Raw genomic sequence first — 20,900 nt, 5'->3', positions numbered from 1 at the left:
AAGGATAGTGAGAACATATTATGAACAACTATATGCCAACAAACTGGGCAACCTGGACAAAATGGGTAACTTCCTAGAAACATACAATCTTGCAAAACTAAATCAGGAAGAATCAGAAAATCTGAATAGACATATTACACCTAATGAAACTGAAGCGGTAAACAAAAAACACCCAACAAACAAAAGCCCTGGATCAGATGGCTTCAAAGGGGAATTTTACCAAATATTCTGGGAATAAGTACCACCTCTCCTTCTCAAACTATTTCCAAAAATTCAAGAGGTGGAAACAAACTCATTTTACGAAGTCAGCATTACCCTAATTCCAAAACCAGATAAAGACATTATAAAAAAAGAAAAGTACATGCCAACACCCCTGATGAAAATAGAGACTAAAATTCTCAACAGAATATTAGCAAATCAAAATCAGCAATACATCAGAAAGATCATACACCATTATCAAGTGGGATTTATTCTGGGAATGTAAGGATGATACAACATTCACAAATCAATAAATATGATTCACCACATAAAAAAATGAAGGATAAAAGCCCCATGATCGTATCAATAGATGCAGAAAAAGCATTTGATGTAATCCAGCACCTATTTATGATAAAAATTCTCAGCAAAGTGGGAATAGAGGGAACATACCTAAATATAATAAAGGCCATAGATGGCAAACTCACTGCCCGCATCATGTGCAATGGGCAAAAACTACGAGCGTTCCCCTTAGGATCAGGAACAAGACAGGGATGTCTGCTTTCACCTCTCTTATTCCACATAGTACTGGACGTCCTAGCCACAGCAATCAAACAAGGAGAAGAAATAAAAGACATCCAAACTGAAATGGAAGAAGTGAAACTGTCTTTATTTGCAAATGACATGATACGACACACAGAAAACCTCAAAGATTCCACCAAGAAACCATTAGATCTGATAAATGAATTCTGTGAAGTAGCAGGATACAAAATTAGTGTCCAGAAATTGGTTGCATGTTTATATGTCAACAAAGAACTAACATAAAGGGAAATTAAGAAAACAATCCCATTCACAATTGCTTCAAAAAGAATAAAATAAGTAGGAATAAATCTAACCAAGGTTATAAAAACCTGTACTTGGAAAACTGAAGAAACTAAAGAAGATACAAATAACTGGAAGCACATACCATGTTCACCAATAGGAAGAATTAAAGTCATTAAAATGCCCATGCTACACAAAGCAGTCTATAGATTCAATGCAACTCTTATCAAGATTCCAGTGACATATTTTACAGAACCAGAACAAACGTTTCAAAAATTATATGGAACCACAAAAGGCCCCACACAGGAACAGCGGTACTGAGAAATAAGAACAAAGTTGGAGGAATCTCTCACTACCTAATATCAAACTATACTGTAAGTCCACTGTAATCAAAATAGCATGGTAGTGGAATAAAAACAGACACATAGATCAAAGGAACAAAATAGAAACACCAGAAATAAACCCACATCTTTATAGTCAATTAATACTCAACAAAGGAAGTAGGCACATACAATGGGCTAAAGATAGTTTATTCAACAAATGGTGTTAGAAAAATTAAACTAGACTGCCTTCTTACATCACACACAAGAACAAATTAAAAATGGATTAAAGGCTTAAATATTAGGCATGATACCATAAAAATCCTAGAACAAAACATAGGCAGTAAAATCTCAGACATTGCTCATAGCAGTATTTTGTCTGATATATCTTCCCAGACAAGGGAAACAAAAGAAAAAATAAACAAATGGGACTACATCAAACTAAAAAGCATTTGCACAGCAAAGGAAATCATCAACAAAATAAAAAGGCAACCCACAGAATGGGAGAACATATTTGCCAATACATCTGAAAAGGGGTTAATGTCCAAAATTTATAAAGAACTTACAAAACTCAACACGAAAAAAAAATCCAATTAAAAAATAGGCAAAAGGACCTGAATAGACACTTCTTCAAAGAGGACATACAGATGGCCAATAAACATGAAAAGATGCTCAACATTACAAATCATCAGAGAGATGCAAATTAAAATGACAATGAGATACCATCTCACACCTGTCAGAATGGTTATCATCAGTAAATCAACAAACAACAAGTGCTAGTGGGGATGTGGAGAAAGGGGAATGCTTTTGCACTGCTGGTGGGAATGCAGACTGATGCAGCTGCTGTGGAAAGCAGTATGGAGATACCTCAAAAAATTAAAAATGGATCTGCCTTTTGACCCAGAGATCCCACTTCTGGGAATATATCTGAAGGAACTCAAAATACTAATTCAGAAGAACTTAGGCACCCTATGTTCACTGCAGCATTATTTACAATTGCCAAGATATGGAAGCAGCCCAAGTGTCCATCAGTAGGTAAGTGGATAAAACAACTATGGGACATTTTACACAATGGAATACTACTTGACTGTAAAAAAGAAGAAAGTTTTACTATTTGTGACAGCATGGATGGACCCAGGGACTTAAGCTAAGTGAAATCAGCCAGTCAGAGAAAGACAAATACCATATGATTTCATTCATATGTGGAATCTAATGAACAAACTAAACTAACAAGTAAAATAGAGACCGACTCATAGATAGAGAGCACATGACAGCTATTGGGGCATAACAAGGTTTGGCCGTGGAGGGATCGAGCAAAAAGGAAAAAGGACTGATGGACATGGTAACAGTGTGATGATTGCAGGGGGAAGAGAGTTTTAAGGGGGTTAAAGGGAAATGGAAAAAACACAATATAATTTTTTTTTTTTTTTATGTAGCTGCTGTTTCAAGAATGAAGTGGCCGAAAGAAAGAGATGGAACTCCTACCTTTTGCGACAGCATGGATGGAACTGGAGAATATTATGCTAAGTGAAAGAAGCCAGTCAGTGAAAGACAAATACCATATGATCTCACTTATAAGAGGACTCTATTCAACAAAATAAACTAATGAACAAAATAAACCACAGGCATGGAAACATGGAGCAGAATGAAAGAGACCAGAGGGGATGCAGAAAGAAGACAATGGTGGAAAGAAGGGGAAGGGACTAGACAAAGAACATGTATGACTGACCCATGGACATGGACAACAGAGTGGGAACTCACTGCGGGAGCCGTGGGTCAGGGTGGGATGGGTGGAGGAGGGTAAAGGGGTAAAAATTGAGACAACTATAATAGAATAAACATGATTTATAAATTAAAAAATAAAAAATAAAAATGTAAAAAAAATGAAGAAAAAGAAATGACATATGCTCAAAATAAATGGAAAATCTAAAAAAAAAAAAAAAAAAAAAGAACGAAGCGACAATGTACCATATGGTTCTTCAACTTCTAGGCTGAGCATCTGTGAGAACTTGGGTAAGTTATTGAACTTCTTCAAGCCTCAGCTGTCTCAAAAGTCTCATCCATCAGGCGCGAGTAGAATGTCAAGAGTGAAAAACTAAAGTAAAACATTGACACATAGTAGCACTTATTACATACAAGATCTTTTAATGTTTAGTAGTATTGTTGGAAGGAGTAGAGAGGAAGGAGCTCAGCTTCCTGGATAGATTCTAGGTGAGCTAAGGCTTTTTTTTTTTTTTTTTTTTTGCTTCTGCTTTTTAATATAGTGTATTTTAACTGAACTATGTTTACTTACAGGAACACACTCATATTGGTTATACAGTTTAATTTAGTTTAAGTTAGGCCTAAGTTGTACATGGTTTAAATTCTAAAAAGAAAGAAAAACGACTTGCAATTTGGATTATTTTCCATCTATTATAAAGGTACAATACAAAAGATCTTCCTCCTTCAAATGTTGCTAAAGAAGGTAGCAAGGACCCTGAGAAATTTGATTTTAGTTTACTTCAGGAAAATAACGTTACACTGAAAAAGCTTAACATTGGAGCAACAAAGCATTTTTGTAATTTTTCAGTGTTAGTTTAGGCAAATTTAGTAACTACAGTCTAGTCTTAGGGTGAGAAAAGTGCATATATGTTCACATGAGAAACAAGTACATTAGCTGGGTGGATTTAGTTAATATTGTGTTTGGTTTCCTAATCTATACACTCTAATATTCAGTCAGCTCCCTAAGCCTGAATTAACACTGTCAGTCTGAAGGACATTTTGAAAAACACTGAGTTTGATCAGTTTTAAATGTCTGTTCTAAAACTGTACGGCTTTAGGTGAGCACTTTTCCCAAACTAAGTGAATTAGATTGATTGTTTTACCAGATTGAATGATTCAGGCATTGAGTAATGTGCCTGATCTTTCTAGATGCTCGCTAGAAACATTTTCTATGTTAGGCCATTAATCTTGATCACATTTCAGTGAAAGATGGAAAAAGTAAGTCTCCTCCTTAAGTTTTAGATGGAAAATAAGGCGCTGAAATTCTACACCTAAGGTCACTGAAGAAATCTGTTTCAGAGCAGCCTTTCCCCCGAGACCTCTTCCGGAGATCTTTTGGATTCCATGGATGACCTTAAATAGGAAAGCTCATGTGGATTTTCGGCCAGGAGGCACCTTGGTCAACCCAAATATCAAAAATTTCAGCAAACTTCTTTGTTAGAAAACATGCCAGCTTTTTTCTTATTTAACAATACACTGAGCAAGGAGGATCTCATTATTGTTTTTACTTTATATTTCCTTAAGAGATATTGGGCATCTTTCTATATAGTTGTGTGCCACTGTACTATCTTTTGTGAATTGCCTATGTTTAGTTGTTTAAGTCATGTGAATTTTGTATATTGTATGCGTTTAGGGATCTAATTTGATATTCTTCTACATGGATAGCTACGTGCCACAATATCATTTACTGAATTCAATCTTGATCTATTTTATTACAAACTAAAGTCCCATTAATACAATGATCTGCTTCCAGATTTATTCCTCTAGGTCTGCAATTTTTTGGTAAGCAATAGGTGGGCATGTTCTGAGTCATTTTTTACTCTGTATTGAGTTTTTGTTATTTGTCTTTTTTAGTCCTTTTCTCTCTCTCTCTATAAATATGTATTTATATATGTATATATATGAATTTATGTATAATACATATAGATATATGTGCATAGAGGATAAGTTTAGAATAGGTTTAGAGCTGTGAGTATGCAAAATGCAGAATTTATTCTTATATTATTATTTATTAATTATTGTATTATTTTCTGTACAAACAACTGTAAACCTACTTTGCCCCACTCTATATCTGTATCAGCATTTTAAAATTATAGTTGACACACAATATTATGCTAGTTTCAGGTATACAACATAGTGATGGGACATTTATATAACTTACAATGTGATCACTCTGATAAGTCTAGTACCCATCTGACACCATACATAGTTACTACAATATTATTGACTATTCCCTATGCTGTACTTTATATCCCCATGACCATTTTTATAACTGGCAATTTGTACACCTTAAGCACTTCCCCTTTTTCACCAATTCCCATCTGGCAACTTCAAAATGTTCTTTGTATCTATGAGTTTGTTTCTATTTTGTTTGTTCATTTATTTTTTTTAGATTCCACAAATAATTGAAATCCTATGGTATCTGTCTTTCTCTAACTTATTTCATTTGGCATAAGAACCCTCTAGGTCCATGCATGTTGTTGCAAATGGCAAGATTTCATTCTTTTTTTTTTTTTTGGTTGAGTAATATTATGTTATATAAATATGCCACATCTTTATCCATTCATCTATTGTCTGCATCAGTCTTGCAAATTTTCTGTATATTTCCTTCCATCTTGCTAATGCTTGGAAACTGTCCAGGGGGTCCATTTGTTCTCACCTAGTATGCGTGACTTCTTTATTCCCCGCCCCCGCCACCCCGCTGTCTTTGATACTATTTTGCTTCCCTGAATCTCTATGTTGACCCTGACTATCTTACTTTTTTTTATTATTTTTTTTAATCCTTTTTTACCATCTAAGAAATGGCAGTTGGGGTAGGGAAGGACAATTGTTCAGTTGAGGCTTTGTATACTTGTTAGACTATCTGGGCTCTGCCTTCTCCTCTGTGATGTGGATGACTGTCCTGTTCCAGGACCCTCTCACTTAGGGACTAGGGAGAAGCAACACAGCTTATTCACCTTGGCTTCACTTTAGAGTAAGTGGGGGTATTCTGAACGCCAGAGTGTGAAGGACTTTAATCAGGGACACCAGACCCACACTAGCCACCTTGTTCATCCCTGTCAGTTTGTTTTATATCTTAGAGAAAAAAACCTGCAGCCAAACTTTTGGCCAAGAAATGAATGCCCAGCTTCCTTTTAGGCTGATGAGGGAGAAGAGGTGAAATGTGAAGCCATAAACCTCTCTCTGAATCACAAGTTAGTCTTATGGATATCCACCCCACATGTTCCTGACTTTTGAATCTGGGAGTTCTACATGGTCTGCTGCCTTCTGTACTTATTTTAGTGTTTGAGTTCCTTGGTTTTATTATTAAATATTTATTTGCTTGATGCCTCCTAAATTATTGCAGGTTTATACTTTTCAGAAAATTTTCTTTAACATCATTTAAATGGGAGTCTCAGGAGGAAGAGTAGATAAATGTTTGTACGCAATTCACCAACTGAATTAAAATAATTTCCATGTAGTTTACATGTCTGGTACTTCTTCAGAATTATAGATCTGTTGATGGTGTTTTTTGGTTTCTGACTATCTATTTCCTGTGATTTCATGGGGTAAACCTGAGGGGAGAATACTGTGTGCTCAATCTGCAAATCTGCACCTTAATTCAGTCTCTCCTAAAGCCTTTTCTCAATGAGAAATAACCTCTCCAGCCAAGATGGTGGTATACATAGATGCACTTCACTTCCTCACACAACCAAAGGAAAGACAACAAATTTAAAAACCAAAAACAACCAGAACTGCCAGAAAATTGAACTGTATGGAAGTCTGACAACCAAGGAGTCAAAGAAGAAACATTCACCCAGACTAGTAAAATGGGCAAAGATGGACAGCCGGGGCGGAGAGGATGCATGGCAAGGCAGTGGACAGTATGGGCAAGGTAGCAGCTGGCAGACTGAGATATCCCACATTCATGTGTGAATTAGCTAGGAGGAACAACTTGGGAATGAGAAAGACTGTGCAACACAGGTTTCCAGCATGGGAAAATAAAGCCTCAAAACTTCTGATGGTAAAAACCTATGGTGGCTGCAGTGGCAGGAGAAATTCCCAGCCTCACAGGTCTCTTGTTGGAGAGACCCACAGGGTCCTAGAATGTACACAAACCCACCCACCTGGAAACCAGCACCAAAAGGGCTCAGTCTGCTTGTGGGTGGCCAGGGAAGTGACTGAAACCAAGGCAAGATGTGAGCAAGCAGCACTGTTCCTTCTTGGGTCCCTCCCCCACAGACAGCACCACAATGCAGTGAAGAGGATTGCCCCACCCTGGTGAATACCTAAGGCTCCGCCCCTTACAATGTAGCAGGAGCACCGAGACAAAGGAATATGTCCCAAATGAAAGAACAGATCAAAACTCCAGAAAAAAAAAATACAACTAGGCGATGAAAAGATAGCCAATCTATCAGATGCAGAGTTCAAAACACTGGTAATCAGGATGCTCACAGAAAGGTTGAGTATGGTCGCAAAATAGAGGAAAAAGTAAAGGCTATGCAAAGCAAAATAAAAAAACATATACAGGGAACCAACTGTGAAGTGACAGAAACCAAGACTCAAATCAACAATTTGAAGCAGAAGGAAGAAATAAACATTCAACCAGAACAGAATGAAGAAACAAGAATTCAAAAAACTGAGGAGAGGCTTAAGAACCTCCCAGACAACTTTAAATATTCCAACATCTGAATAATAGGGATGCCAGAAGGAGAAGAGGGAGAGCAAGAAATTGAAAACTTATTTGAACAAATAATGAAGGAAAACTTCCTCAATCTGGCAAAGGAAATAGACATGCAAGTCCAGGAAGCTCAGGGAGTCCCCAAACAAGTTGGACCCAAGGAGGAACATGCCAAGACACATCATAATTAAATTACCCAAGATTAAAGATAAATAGAGAATCTTAAAAGCAGCAAGAGAAAAGGAGACAGTTACCTACAAAGGAGTTCCCATAAGACTATCAGCTGATTTCTCAAAAGAAGCTTTACAGGCAAGAAGGGACTGGAAGGAAGCATTCCAAGTCATGAAAGGAAAGGACCTACATCCAAGATTACTCTATCCAGCAAAGCTATCATTTAGAACGGAAGGGTGGATAAAGTGCTTCCCAGATAAGGTGAAGTTACAGGAGTTCATCCTCACCAAGCCCTTCTTACATGAAATGTTAAAGGGACTTATCTAAGAAAAAGACGAAGATCAAAACTATGAACAGTAAAATGACAACAAACTGACAACTATCAACAACTGAACCTAAAAAACAAAAGCAAATTATGCAAACAACTAGAACAGAAACAGAATCACAGAAATAGAAATCACATGGAGGGTTTCAGCAGCGAGGGACAAGGGGGAGAATGGGGGGAAAAGGAACAGGGAATAAGAAGCATAACTGGTAAGTACAGAAAAGACAGGGGGAGGTTAAGAACAGTATAGGAAATAGGGAAGCCAAATAACTTATATGTACGACCCATGGACATGAACTAAATGGGGCAACTGCTGGTGGGAGGGGGGTGCAGAGTAGAGGGGGATAAAGGGGAGAAAAAAATTGACAACTATAATAGCAAAATCAATAACATATGTTTTTTAAAAAAGAAGCAACCTCTCATGGCATGTTATTTTCATAAATATGTTTTAGGAAATGCCAGTCTGCAACACACATTTTCTCTTAACCTCAGACTATATTTCAAACCCAATATTTTCCAGAACTGACTGAATATTGGAAAAAGACTCTCTGGCACCTCTGACCACCTTGGATATTGTTTAGCTCACAGTCAGTCACTGCAAACTCCTGGTAGAGTTGGGAGCATATCATATGAATTACGACATCTGCTGTAAATGGTACATATTCCCAATGTTAACATTACCTTAAAACTTTTCTTTCCCACCAACAACATCAATGAAAGGCCCAGAATCCCATTTTCTAGATGCTGCCATTACATAAAAGTCTGGAGAAGCCACTGGAAGCAGTTCCTTCTTTCCCTTTCTTCAATCACTGGCCTGTCCCAAATCAGGCCTTCATGCTGAACCCAACACTGAATCAGGCCTCTTCTAAGCTGACAGTAACTGCCACATTCATCTAATTGTAATAAAAATATATTCTATTTTTAAGTTAGGGTAAAATTCATATGGAACCACAAAAGTCCCTAAACAGCCACAGCAATTTTGAGAAAGAAAAAAAGCTTTGAGAAAGAAAGAAAGAAATCAGTACATGTACTGATTTCAAACAATCACAAAGCTGTAGTAATCAAAAGAGTACAGTATTGGCATGAAAAACATGTAGGCCAATGGAACAGAAAAGAGCCCAGAAATAAACCCATGCATGTATGATCAATTAATTTATGACAAAGGAACCAAGAATACACAATGGGGAAAGGACAGTCTCTTCAATAAATGGTGTTGGGAAAACTGAACAGATGTATGCAAAAGAATGAAACTGGACCACTATCTTAAACTATACACAAACATCAACTCAAAATGAATTAAAGACTTGAACATAAGATTTGAAACCTTAAAACTCCTAGAAGAAAACACAGGCAGTAAACTCTGGCTCTGATCTTGACCATGATTTTTCTTAAATCTGACACCAAAGCAAAGACAACAGAAGCAAAAATAAAGAAGTAGGATTACATCAAACTCAAAAGCTGCTTCTGCACAGCAGAGAAAACCATCAACAAAATGAAAAGGTAACCTATGGAATGGAGAAAATATATTCAAATCATACATCTGGTAAGGGATTAATGTCCAAAATATGTAAAGAACTCATAGAACTCGACAGCAAAATAACATACAATCCAATTAAAAATTAGGCCTAGACATTTTTCCAGAGAGGACATACAAATGGCCAAGAAGCACATGAAAAGATGATCAACATCACTACATTATCAGAGAAATGCAAATCAAAACCACAATGGAGTTATGGAGTGAACTATCACTCCATAACTGTTAGAATGGCTATAAAAAGGCAAGAAATAACAAGTGTTGGCAAGAATATGGAGAAAAGGAAGCCCTTGTGCATTGTTGGTGGGATTGTAAATTGGTGCAGCCACTGTGGAAAACAGTATGGGATTCTTTAAAAAATTAAAAATAGAACTAGCATATGATTCAGCAGCTCCACCTCTCGGTATTTATCTGAAGGAATAAGAATACTAACTCAAAAAGATATCTACACCTCATGTTCATTGCAGCATCATTTACAATAGCCAAGCCATATAATCAACCCAAGTGTCCATTAATGGATTAATGGGTGGAGAAATTGATATATTTCTGCCATAAAAAATAAATTTTGCATTTGCGGCAACAAGGATGGCATTATGCTAAATGAAATAAGTTGGCTAGAGAAAGAAAATACTATATGATATCACCAGAATGTAGAATCTAAAACAATCAAACAAACAAGCTCATAGAGAAAGATTGGTGGTTGGCAGAGGGCATGGATGGGGCAGGTGAAACAGGTGAAGGTGGTCAAAAGGTACAAACTTTCAGTTACAAAACAAGTCCTAGGGATGTAATATACAGCACGGTGACTATAGGTAATAATACTGTATTGTATCATTGAAAGTTGCTGAAGAAGTAAAACCTTAAAAATTTTCATTAGAAAGATTAAAAAAAGAAAAAATGTAACTGTGTGATGATAGATGTTAACTAGACATACTGTGGTGATCATTTCACAATATATACATATAAATGACTTGCTATGTTATATATCTGAAACTCATATAATATTATATGTCAATTATATCTCAATAAAAAATAGTGAACAAACTTAGAAAAATATTAAGAAGCAATCTTTCTATTCCTATATTTCCTGAAAGACACAGGGCAAGTGTATAGATGCTTGTTTGTATAAAATATTGGGTTAGCCAAAGAGTCTGTTTAGTTTTTTCCATAAAATAAAGACACATTTTTCATTTATCGATTTGGATAATTTTGAGTAGTCATCTATCTCCCACTATTGACTTTTAGGGATAGAGGCCAGGGGTGCTGCCAAACATCTTCCAATGCATAAGACAGCCCCACAGCAGAGAATTATTTGGCCAAAATGTCAACTGTACCAAGAAACTTTACAAAAACATTTATTTTATTTTTTAATTTATTTTATTTATTTTTATTTATTTATTTATTTTATTTTATTTAACTTTGTTTGAAACTAGCCCACATGCTACAGAGCTGAGAGGCCAGCTTCAGTTTTACTTTTCCTCCTTTTATGACCACCAAGACCCGTGTTGAGATCCGATGGGAAAGGGAACTGAAGGGTTACAAAAACATTTTTGACACATTTGATCAGTCACAGGACCTTCTCCATACACTGCACAAATCTTTATTTTTGCGTTTCAGTTTCATTTTACCTTTCTTGATATAATAAAGCATAATACACCAAAAGCATTGCATATTTTCTTCCATCTTCAATATTAAAATGGCTGCACAAAAACTCACCAATTTTAGTGTTATTTTTTTAATGCACACTGATATTACAGCTGTCATAATGCAATCTAACAAAATTGTTTTAAATAAAGTTATAGACAACTAAGCACTATTAGAGCCATTGCACAGAAAAAAACTAAATGGAATTTTTGATCAACCCAATAACTTCTCCTAAACTCAAACCATAAAAATAACTTACACTTTTATACACTTGGATATACATTTTTCTAATGAAATTGTCATGGCAACCTTGTAAGTTCAGTGCTATTACTCATATATTTACAGATAAGAAAACCAGAGTTCAGATTAGCATAATGAGATAATAAGTGGTAAAACTGGGACTCTGGCTTCTCATTGTTCTTCTAGTGGGTTTTTTTTTTCCTTACATTATTATAATGGGTACACACTATTGGTTGCAATGTTATAATAAAGTTTTTTTTAATTTTAATTTTTTTATGTATTGTCGCTCAGTTACAGTGGTCCCGCCTTCTCCCTCATTGCTCACCCCCTACCCCATCCCCCCACTCCCACAGTCAATCCCCCCCATTGTCCATGCCCTAGAGTCCTCTATTCATGTTCCTTTGCTTGTACCTTCCCCTTCTTTCCCCCGTTATCCCCTCCCCTGTCCCCTCTGGTCACTGTCAGTCTGTTTCTCACTTCCAATGTTGTAAACAAGTTTTAAGGAATTATTAGTCTGTGCAAGGCACTATTTAAGCACTCTGCCTGTACTAATTTATTTGATCCTCTAACAACCCTATGAGGCGGACACTATATTGCTTTAAAGATTAAGAAACTTTAAGGCCCAGATAGGTTATTTGTGTTCGTGTATAAAAACCATGAGCTCCTCTAGGGCAGAAGCAGTATTCTATTCATCACTGAACTCTCAACATTTAGCAACGGGACACAAAGAAATACATTCTTGTTGAATAAAATAAAAATTCACCCCCACTATATGAAAACAAATAGGATTTCTAGACAGAGATTCCCAAACAGCAACAGGATAAAATAAAATGTGTGGAAATGTTTCAAGACTGCTACAGGAACAAAGTGATAAAAGAAATGTAGTTGACAAAGGGGAAAAAAGCCCACAACTTAGGGAAAAAAAAAGTGACTGAGGGCATTATCAGCAATTGCTCACAGAAATAGAGGGAAAAGACTTAGAGGAACAAACCTAGAAACAGATTAATAAACAGCCTTTCACCCAAGAGAGACCCCAGCCAGACATGAGGAGGAGGCAGAGAAAGCTCATCCCTTCCAGTCCTCAAGGAGTGTGGGAGAGGGAAGGGAGCAACATCGTAGGAGTAAACCAGACTGAAAGAAACAAAGATTTTCAGGAGATTGTTGTTAGATTTTTTTTTCTTCTATATATACTTCTATATACATATATTTCTTATTGGTAAAATAGGCACTCTTTGCTGAGAAATTGGATAATGCAAAAAGGAATAGAAAGCAAAATTATTGCCTCCAATCTCATTTCCCAAAGAGAATAGTTGTTAATAACTAAAGCATTTTCTTCTAATTTTTTCTATGCATTTTAAAACAAAATTGGGATTATTTTATACACATATACACACATATGTAAAACATTGCACTCTGCTTTTAAAATATCTTCACATTATCTTATGAACATTTGAAAATACCATTAAATATATTTGAAGAATAATAATTTAAGAAAATTTATGTTGACCGGAATCACAGAACTCAAAGCAAAACAAAATTCTGTGCACGTTAAGGAGCCTTGCCCTGGAGGGTGGGGCTCAGTTGGCGTGTCGCCCTGTACTCCGAAGGGTGGCGGGTTCGATCTGCAGGGCGCACATTGGAGGCAATCAATTGATGCTTCTCCTCTAAAACCAATAAACATACCGAAAACTTAAAGAAGCCTTGCTCCACCTTGGCCCCCCCGCCCCCGTCACCACCCCATCACGGCCACCCTCCTCACTGTCACAGCTCCCGTCACCCTCACCCTCTCTGCACGGCAGAGTAGCCACGTTCATTAATTTATTTTTCATCTTTCCAGTTAAAAACACTATTTTTAAGGGCCGCCTAATATGACAGTCTAAAGAGACACGAGATTTACACATCCTCCTACATCAGAGCATTTGAGAGAGTTCCAATTTTCCCCTACTGTAAGTAATAGAGATATTTACAAGTTTTTAAAGTAAGTTATGACTTGGCAGAGCTTCACGGCTTTCTGTGCACTATATTCTATTTTTTCTTTCTGGCACCAAAGAAGAAATAAATTGTTTGTTAAATCGTACTTCCTGGTTTTAGTAAAATCCTAAAGGGTCCCTCAGAGCTAATCAAGCTTAGTAGAATCCCCGCATTTAACAGAAGTAGAAAGTGAAGCAGAGAATGAGTGACTTGCCTAAGGGCACGAGCTAGTCAGCGGGAGATCAGGGACAGGAAACCAGGACCATCTGGCTGCACTGTCTGCACTATCTGGCCGCCCCTCTGCCCCAGCATCGCCCACCGGACTGAACCTCCGGCTGGGACGGCCGACAGGGGTACTCTCTCCCCTCTCCCACCAGTCAGTCCCATATATTCCCCATGACTCTGCAAGCTTGGCCGATGTAGACAGCTTTAACAGAAAGAAGGAAGAGTTTTGAAGTCAAAAGCTCCTGTATTTCTCTGCTAGAATATCATGCTTGAACAATCTTTAGGCTGAACATTAGGTACGTAAGAAAGAAAAGAAGTAAAAACTGAGAAACTAAGAAAAGGGATTATTTTAAAGCCTTGCTATTTTTTCTAAATCAAACAGCAGAATCCAGCCAGCAGCCAAGGCAAGAGGTGTAGTGTGAAACTAGATTCCACTCAAGGTCCCCTTTCCCTGTTCTTTTCCCTTAAGGGAATATGGAAAATTTCCTGGGATTTAGAAGCCTTTGACTCAGCAATATAGTATATGTCTGGGAATTTATCCTAAGATAATATACAGGTTAAGTACACAAGCTATATGGAAAATGGTTTTTATGGCAGCCTTAGTTATTATAATGAAAACTGGAAAATAACCTCAATTATATTTCTTCAGCATATACCTCATTTGCATCCACAGGTTCTCCCAGACTCACCTTGTCTCTTAGACCCTGGTTGACTTTGCTTTGCCTTAGCTGTTGCTATGGCTGACCCATTTGTTGTAGACCCACAGAAGTCCACCTCTCCAGGTCAAGCAGCCACACGCTCGTGGCTCCGGCCCTTCCTGTCACCTCCAAATTCAAAGGGAGAGCTCCATCCCAGAACATGTGATCTGGCTTGGCTAGTAGCTGCTAAAGATGCTGAGTGATGAAAGGGAAGGTAAGGAGTAAACTTCGTTGTGTGGAAAGCTTTGGCCAGTGGAAGAGAGAAAACAGGGAGCTAGCAGATACATTCCCTTCCTTTCCTCCCTCCAAGAGACTGTGCAGAGACAGGACCTCTCCACAGAGTCTTTCTGGGTACATACTGTCTGACCAAGCAAGTGTACCTGCTAAGGAACAAGCTTTGCCTCTTAGAATCTTAACGTGAAGCAAAACATGTCTGTGCCATGCCCTCCCATCTTTCACTACTTAGTGAATCTTTTCCTTCACTTTTGCTGCCCTGGGACTGCACCTCCGAAATTAAACATAAACACTTATTTCTTGTCTCAGGTTCTGTTTCATAGGGAACCTGGGTTAAGACAAGTCATTTTTGAAAGCTGGTTTTAAAAATTGATGTTGCCAGTAATAGCAATTAAAAGTGATGATGTCTACCTATGTTTGCTAACTTGGAATGAGCTCTGAGTTATATTTTTGAAAGATGTTAACCCTGGTTGTTTCTAGATAATAACATTTTAGACATTTCTCTTTCTTTTTTATAACCACTATGGAGTTATTGTTGCACTTTCTACAACAAATATGTGTTAAACTAATAAGCAGAATATGCCCTGGCTGGTGTGGCTCAGTGAATAGGGCGCTGGCCTACAAACCAAAAGGTCACCAGTTCGATTTCTGGCATATGCCCCGGTTGTGGGCCACGTCCCTGGTTGGGGGCGTGAGAAAGGCAACTGATTGATGTTTCATTCACACATCAGTATTTGTCTCCCTCTCTCTCTCTGCCCTTCCTCTCTCTCTAAAAACAAATAAATAAAATCTTTAAAAATAAACTCCTGAAAAGTTCCCTTTGAAACCCTAAATTAAAAAAAATAAGCAGAATGTATTGAGAGCACAATTTTTACACTAAAATGTTGCCAAATTTTAACACTATGTTATTTGTTCTAATGAATAAAATTTAAATATAAACTCCTTATCAATGCCATGTCTATACTGAAGTAATGTTCACATGTATAAATAGATATGTGCATAGAGTATGAAATACCAGAACCATTTTTGAGTGAAACTTTTATCAAATCAATTTTTTTATTAGACTCTCTACTGAAAAACTACTTTACTTTTCTTCCAGTTTCAGAAATGCCATCTAATCATTGTCTATTCACAAAGAACAACAGTCCCTTTATGCCATAAAGATTGCTGGCTCATAGCCTTGTAGACAGAGTTCACTGTGTGATTTATAACTGTCCACACAAATTAGTCAAAAAAGGATGGTATTTGGGGTTAGTTCAGTCAGTTCCCTGCAGAACTTAATAATGAACCTAAAACTTAGAAATGTTATTTTGTTATTTACAAGTAAAGTAGGTTTTTTTCCACTTAAGATATTACAGCTGACTTAAATAATCAACTTGTATTGAGGAAATCTTGTTATCCAAGTGTGCAACCTAGACGGAAATATGCAAAGCCAGATTAAAATATACTAAAAAAATAAAGATGCTGTCAAATTCTGGATCCAAATGAATTAGGAAATAAATCAGTCAATTGGTTATGATTCTAATTTCAGGTACCGTGCTAATGCTCAGAAATAGTGTGAAAAAAATCAGTTACAGAAGGAGCCATGATCAAATCCAAAATACCACTTTTGGTGGAGAAGAGAAGATGAAGTCAATAAGAGCAATGACTAAGTCAAAAAGACATCACCTTCTAACACACATGTCCCATACCTAGTGGGAAATAAAATTAAAATGGGGTGTGCGGATAACAACATAAAATATAAAGTAAATAAAACAGTCATTATTTCAAGTCCAAGCCAATGAAAACCCTGGCACTCCCTCATTCTCCTTCTAACTGGATTCTGAAGCTTCTTACACATTCTTCTCGCAGCATCCAAAGTTCTCTGAAGCCCCGGGCATGCAAGCAGGTGGGGTGCTCTCTCTTGCTCTGTCTTCCAGGCTCCATGGTGACCCAATAGGAACAGTACTAAAAAAACTTCCTCTCTCCCTTCATGATTCTCCCCAGTCCTCACTTCTCATGGTGGGAGTCGAACTTCTTATTAACTTTGTGATATGTTCCTCCTCTTGTCATTACTGGCATTAGCCAAGTCACTTCTAAGGATAGTCTTCTGCCCTCCTGAGAAAAAGAAAGCTTTTCACCCAACCATGTCAACATTATGTAAGGTCCCAGGTAAAAACACATTCCCATTTTGCTTGGATACACCTGGAACCACCACCTCATTTTCCATCCCAGTCTATCATCTTCACCATTTTATAGGATGCTCAGTCACACATCCATCCATTCGCCCAACAAGCATTCCTCCATGCATGCTGGAGTCAATGGCAGTGCTCATTTCTGGAAGTTTTATACTGAGCAAAGCCAGAAGCAACCCCAGTCCTCTTGAAGTGCCCTTCCTAGGGAGGGAGGAGATATGAGCAAATCTTCAGCAAAAGCCTAATTATAAACTCTGGTAAGTGCTGCAAAGGAAAGTTCCGCAAAGTGAATGGAGTGTATCACAAGGATCCTGATCTACACGGACAGGAACGATGGGCATGTTCCAGGGGAGGGTTCCCCAAGCAAGTGACACTCATGCTGACATTTAAAGGAGTTTGCTAGGCAAAAGGAAGGAATGCACCAGCAGAAGTAAGAATATGTGCCAACTCCATGACACATTCAATGAATGAAAGAATTTGGGGTACTGAAGCTCAATAAGTTTGGTAGGTTGGGAGGTGCCAACATTCTACAAATTCTGGTCGGGACATTAAGGGACAAACCTGTTCATTGTACTTCCCACTTTCTTAAGTGTCTCAGTCCTGGAGCCGCCCACTGCAGCATGGCCCAGCTTTCTACCTCCCGAGACTTAAGTAGGAGGCTTTCTATAAGCAGAACCTCCAGTGTCCAAGTCAGAGAGTACAGTGACCACAAAATGAACCTCCTTCTGGTATAGTATATTGTATGCAACTCTATGGACAGCATAGTGTAATCCACAAGGATCTTACCAGCAAGAGATGGCACAGCGTAACAGCCTGCAGTGAAGAGCTATTACCATCTCTAAGCCAGAAGGGAGCCAGAAAGGAGTCATTTCTGGAGCCCAACTAGGTGAAGTGTATGGAAAGAGCACCTGACAAAAAACATCATCTTCAATAAAGAGATTCAGCCAATCTGTGGTTATCCCTCAGGCCGGAAACAGAGGGAGAATAAGTCCAGTTTCTTTTCTCCTCCAACATTCTCATCTCTTATCACTGCTGCAACTCAACCAGGGCCAGAGGGTAAGGGAAACCCCATGGGTCACATCCCAGGATGTACAACAAGATAAAGAATGGCAGCTAGGTGAACCAGGTGAGTTGGTCAGGAGAGGGAAAGCACAGTGTCCGGTTTCGATCTCAGGTGTGCCACTTATGAACAGTGTGTCCTTAGGAAAGTGAACTCATCTCAAATGTCCCAATTTCCTCATTTTAAAAATGGAAATGATAACAATAATGCATTGGTTTGCTTAAAAGATTCATAAAGTGTTTAGACAAGTGTCTGACACATGGTCAGTGCTTATAAATGTTCTTAATATTTTCATTTTATAGAATAAACTTAATTTTAGACAAGGTATGTGAGTTACTCAAGCTCCTGTTGTCAATTGGGACACAGTTAAAGCCAGAATCCAGGCCTTGCTGTTCTGGTCTTAACCTTCTCATTTCTCCCTGAAGCTGTTGCTTCCATTTTCTTTCCCAGAATCAACAAAGTAATTACCAATTGACTAACATTTAATTTGGTAAGCACATTCTGAGTCTTATCTCTGTCAACAGATAAGTGTGGGGGTCTTCACACCTTTCCCCTAACTTTATTGAGATATACTGTACATATTTGACATATATTGTTGTATAACTTAAAGCGTACAATGTATTCATTTGATACTTATTATTCCAATATGATTATTATCATAGTATTAACACCTCCATCATGTCACATGATTACTATTTCATTTTTGTTGTGAGAACATTTAAGCTCTACTCTGTTAGCAACTATCAGGCACACTTTAAAAAAAAATGTAATCAGAAAGAACAGGAAAATGTTTCTCTTATTCTCTGTAACCTAATGCCAATAGGAACCTGTACCTTCCAGATAGCTTATAATTATAGATCTTACCATGGTAAATGTGAGGTTGCCAACAACAGAGCTTTTTTGGACTTCTCAATGGTGAGCTCCCAGATGTGCATCAATTTGGGAGCCTCCTCAATGTTCTTATTTACTCAAAGAAGGACTGAGGTAATTACATGTCAGATTTAACAAACTGAAATGCTTCAGAAGAATCAAAACCTCAAATAATTGGAATGAGTGAAACCAGCCCCCATACCTGTCTTATGAAAGAGCCTCCAAGAAGTCCTTGATCTGAGACAAATATCCACAAGTTCACCTGGTGTTATGTCAGGATTTCTACTACCCCCCAAGGCCACCAGGAATGAGCTCTTGGCTTTATCTTTGCCTCTACCCTATTGTTTGTCCCCCCAATCCACCAGGTCACTAAGTCCTGTATACCCAGAGTAGCCAAATAACATCATCTAAGCCAAGATATTCTTTAGAGTGAGGGTATTGATATTAACAATTACAGTGAGAAAACAGGAACAAACATGGACTATCCAAGCAAACCAGAATGTATAGTCATCCCAATCTTAGAATACTTCAACTCCTATTCCTTCCCCATTCATGATGCACCTGCTACGATAAACAAAAGGACATGTTACTGTTATATTCTTTGATCTAACCCCACAAGATATAATTATTATTATAATCATTATATAATCATATAAAGACAATGTGATAAGACTTAGAGGCTACGATTTTCTTTTCCCACCATTTTTGTACTTGAGGCTTTTTGGAACTATTTGCCTTCATCCTAAAGTATATCCTTGAGTCCTTTTAGTTAATGTCTGTGGGTGGTAAATTGATTATCTGATAGTTTTGATTTTGTTCTCATTCCTGAAAGAGAATTTCATTAGGAAATTATTAATTCTTAGATGGTGATAATATTATTTCATTGTCTTCTGGCTTCTGTTGCTACTGTTAAGAAGTCTTCTGTTAGTCTAATTATTGTTCTTTGTAGGTGATCTGTCTTTTCTCTCTGATCACTTTTAATATCTTTATTTTAAATTTGGCCTTCTGAAGATTTACTACAAACAACTAGGTATTGGCTTTTTATAGCCTTGTATTCAAGTCTTATACACTTCTAGACAGTTTTCCTTAGACATTATCCCTTCACATAGTGAAGATTAACTGTATTGACCATCTTAGTCTATCATCCATATAAGTTCAATACTTCCTTTATGCTTTGCATTTGTCTCTGTTGTCAGTTCACAAATTCTTTCTTCAGTTTTATTTAATGTGCTATTTAACCCATCTACTATTTTTTAAAATAATATATTTTCTAATAATTCTACTTGCTTACTCTGCAAAGTTGCTAGTCATTTTTATGTCTCTTGCTACTTTCTAGTATTTGTGATTACATCTTTTTTTTTTCTTTAAAACTAGTATATACTTCTGGTAATGACAGTGTGAGCAGCTCTGCTGACCTGCTCCCCAGCAGAACTGGTGAAAATTATTTTTAAAAATTGACTGCATAAAGCTTATAGCAATTGTCCTATGAGAATACTGCAGTGTTACTTTGATATCAAAACCAGACAAAGACATCACAAGAAAGGAAAAACATAGACCAGTATCTTTTATGAATATAGACTCAAAAATCATGAAAACAAATTCTATCAAACCAATCCAGCAACATATAAAGAGAATTACACAACATGACCAAGTGAGGTTTACCCCAGCGTTGCAAGGTAGGTTTAATATCTGAAAATCAATCAATGTAGAACATCCTATTAATAGAATAAAATTTTTAGTCACTTAATCATATCAAAAGATGGGGAAAAAGCATTTGACAAAAATTATTGTTCTTTCATGATAAAAACTCAACAAACTTGTAATAAAATAAAAGGGAACTTTCTCTACCTGATAAAATATCTAAAATAAGCCCACAGCTAACATCACATTTAATGTAGAATGCTGGATACTTTCCTTCTAAGATCAGCAACAAAATAACCATATGTACTCTCACCACTTCTAATCATCACTCTGCTGGAGATTTTAAAAAAGAAAT

The 20,900-nt window shown here is 37.2% G+C and overlaps 1 non-coding gene across 1 annotated transcript; it reads right to left on the bottom strand.

Moving 5' to 3' along the window:
- Positions 1-11,205: 11,205 nt before the first annotated feature.
- Positions 11,206-11,325, bottom strand: LOC129068034 (small nucleolar RNA SNORA61). Its single transcript, XR_008528852.1, has one exon. It is a non-coding gene; the product is annotated as a small nucleolar RNA SNORA61 (small nucleolar RNA).
- Positions 11,326-20,900: the final 9,575 nt, after the last annotated feature.

Source organism: Pteronotus mesoamericanus, unplaced genomic scaffold, assembly GCF_021234165.1.
Source record: "Pteronotus mesoamericanus isolate MK-2021 breed Mesoamerican mustached bat unplaced genomic scaffold, CSHL_Meso_final contig_20, whole genome shotgun sequence".
Classification (NCBI taxonomy): domain Eukaryota; kingdom Metazoa; phylum Chordata; class Mammalia; order Chiroptera; family Mormoopidae; genus Pteronotus; species Pteronotus mesoamericanus.
The sequence above is the reverse complement of the archived record's forward strand: the minus strand, read 5'-3'. Positions and strand labels throughout refer to the sequence as shown.